Consider the following 3,522-nt stretch of genomic DNA (forward strand, 5'->3'; position numbering starts at 1 on the left):
GGCATAAAAAGTCATAAAAACGTCATAGTATAGTATGCATAAAAGTCATAAAAACGACATAGTATATTAAGACATAAAACGTCATAGTATAGTAAGGCACAAGAAAGTCATAAAAATGGCATAGTATAGTAAGGCATAAAAAAGTCATAAAAACGTCATAGTATAGCAAGGCATAAAAAGTCATAAAAACGTCATAGTATAGTAAGGCATAAAAAGGCATAAAAAGTCATAGTATAGAAGGCTAAAAAGTCATAAAACGTCATAGTATAGCAAGGCATAAAAAAGGCATAAAAGTCATAGTATAGTAGATATAAAAAGTCATAAAACGTCATAGTATAGTAGGCATAAAAGTCATAAAAACGACATAGTATATTAGACATAAAACGTCATGAGCTATTAGTAAGGCACAAAAAGTCATAAAAATGTCATAGTATTAAAGCATAAAAAAGTCATAGTATAGTAAGGCATAGAAAGTCATAAAAACGTCATAGTATAGTAAGGCGTAAAAGTCATGAAAAAGTCATTGTATAGCAAGGCATGAAAAGTCATAAAGAAGTCATAGTGCAGGAAGGCACAAAAATGTATTGTTACCTTATGGTTAAAGTACTGTTACAATTCAGACACAGAAAAAACCAGATAGTTTAGTATAATAGTTCTTTAATGGGTATTGTTGAATGAGCAACGGAGTGAGTCCTGGGGAATGGGGCGAAGGACTGGGTTGTTGCACTACGGGTAGGAGATATATGGCTGGCGTTGAGCAGGTGATAGTACAGTGAGGCATAAAAAGTCATAAAAAACACCATGGTACAGCAAGGCATAAAAAACAAAAAAAGTTTAATCGCATGACATCTACCTGTCATAAAAAGCACGTCTTGCCAGGCGTACATCGAACTATCTGTTAGTAACTAGTATGCATAGATATATGAGAAGTGTCATAAAACATGCATAAAGTCCTCGTATAGCAAGGTAAGTGACATACGTCAATTGCACATAAATGTACTATCTCGGTCAAAAGTGTCTATAAAGACGTTCATAGTATAGTAAGGGCATAAAAGTCATGATATAGCAATAGGCATTAAAAAGTCATAAACGTCATAGTATAGAAGGCATAAAAAGTCATAAAGCATGTAGTATAAACATCATCATAGTGATCAGTAATGCAAGAATATAAGTCTAGTTATAGTAAGGCATAAAAGTCATTAAAAACCTCTATAAATATGCCAAGTAAAAGACTCTCTAACGTCTAGCGTGAGTAAATAGTAAGTCATGAAACAGTCTTAAGCGAAAAAAGTCATAAAAACGTCGTAGTATAGCAAGGCATAAAAAGTCATAAACATCATAGTATAGAGGCATAAAAAAGTCATAAACATCAAATAGAATAGCAAGGCATAAAAAAGACATAAAAAACGTCATAGTTATAGCAAGGCATAAAAAGTCATAAAAACGTCATAGTATAGCAAGGGCATAAAAAGTCATTAAAAACGCAAGTATCAGTAAGGCATAAAAAGTCATAGTATAGTAAGGCATAAAAGTCATAGTATAGCAAGGCATAAAAAGTCATAAAACGTCATAGTATAGCAAGGCATAAAAAGTTCATAAAACGTCATATTATAGCAAGCATAAAAAGTCAAAAAAACGTCATAGTATAGATAGGGCATTAAAAAGTCAGAAAAACGTCATAGTATAGCAAGGGGATAAAAAAGTCATAAAAACATCATTAGTATAGTAAGACAATAAAAGTCAATAAAAACAGTCATAGTAATAGCAAGCATAGAAAGTCATAGTATACAAGGCATAAAAAGTCATTAAAAAACGTCATAGTATAGCAAGGCATAAAATGTCATAAAAACGTCATACTATATTAAGGCATAAAAAGTCATAGTATAGTAAGGCATAAAAAGTCATAAAAACGTCATAGTATAGCAAGGCATAAAAAGTCATAAAAACGTCATAGTATAGCAAGGCATAAAAAGTCATAGTATAGTAAGGCATAAAAAGTCATAAAAACGTCATAGTATAGTATGGCATAAAAAGTCATAAAAACGACATAGTATATTAAGACATAAAACGTCATAGTATAGTAAGGCACAAAAAGTCATAAAAATGTCATAGTATTAAAGCATAAAAAGTCATAGTATAGTAAGGCATAGAAAGTCATAAAAACGTCATAGTATAGTAAGGCGTAAAAAGTCATGAAAAAAGTCATTGTATAGCAAGGCATGAAAAGTCATAAAGAAGTCATAGTGTAGGAAGGCACAAAAATGTTATTGTTACCTTATGGTTAAAGTACTGTTACAAATTTAGACACAGAAACAACCAGTAGTTTAGTAATAATAGTTCTTTAATGGGTATTGTTGAATGAGCAACGGAGTGAGTCCTGGGGAAATGTTGGGGGGCGAAGGATCTGGGTTGTTGCACTAGGAGCGTGGAGGTATATGGCTGGCGCTGAGCAGGTGATAGTATAGTAAGGCATAAAAAGTCATAAAAACGTCATAGTATAGCAAGGCATAAAAAGTCTTAAAAACTACATAGTATAGTAAGGCGTAAAAAGTCATAAAATGTCAGTGTAGTAAGGTATAAAAAGGTTAGTGTTACATTATGGTTAAAATACTGTTTGGACCACAGTACAGATTCAGACACAGAAACAAACAGCAGTTTAGTAATAACAGTTCTTTAATGGGTATTGTTCAATGAGCAACGGAGAGAATATGAATTTTTAATGCTTTACTATACTATGATGTTTTGCAGCAGATGAGTGGCGTGGCTGGAAATGGCGGCGCAGTAGTCAGTTTCAGCAGGAGCGGGCAACAGCACTGCAGCAGGCATGAACTGAGGTATATAGAGACACTAGTGAGGAATCATCCAAGACAACGAGAAGTGGTCGATCTGAATTCACACTTGAGAGTTTAAGTAGCCTGGAGCGTTACCACGTAAAGACCAGAACAATCTGGCGACGAGTGAGTGGAGAGCCGGGGTTGTTATCCTGAGCTTGATGAGTAGTGACAAAACAGGTTAGCCATGTACCCAGTACTGTGCCATGCCCCTGCTGAGAAGCACACACATACACACAAAGACAAGGGGGAGGAGACACAAAGGAAGACAGACAGGGAATACAAACACAGGAAAACACTTGGCAACTCCTGCAGTCACAGACAGGCTGTGACTGTCATAGTATAGTAAGGAGTAAAAAGTCATAAAAAAGTCATATTATAGTAAGGCATAAAAATGTAGGTATGGATGTATTTACATAAATAAAACTATGCACAGTAACAGATCAAAGACTAAAACTAAGAAATGATCCTGTGCTATAACAATTTACACACTATATATGTATGTGTGTGTGTGTATATATATATATATATACACACACACACATATACTCTGTATGTACAGCATACTGCAGTTTCAGCAAATCAATCAATATAAGCTGATATCTGCCAAAAGTCTAAACAAAACCTAATTAATTCTAATGTTTATTAACTATAAATAAATCAGGTTAAAGAAATGAGGCCAGATATGCAG

Source organism: Seriola dumerili, unplaced genomic scaffold (assembly GCF_002260705.1).
Source record: "Seriola dumerili isolate Sdu_G_001 unplaced genomic scaffold, Sdu_1.0 BDQW01000138.1, whole genome shotgun sequence".
NCBI lineage: Eukaryota > Metazoa > Chordata > Actinopteri > Carangiformes > Carangidae > Seriola > Seriola dumerili.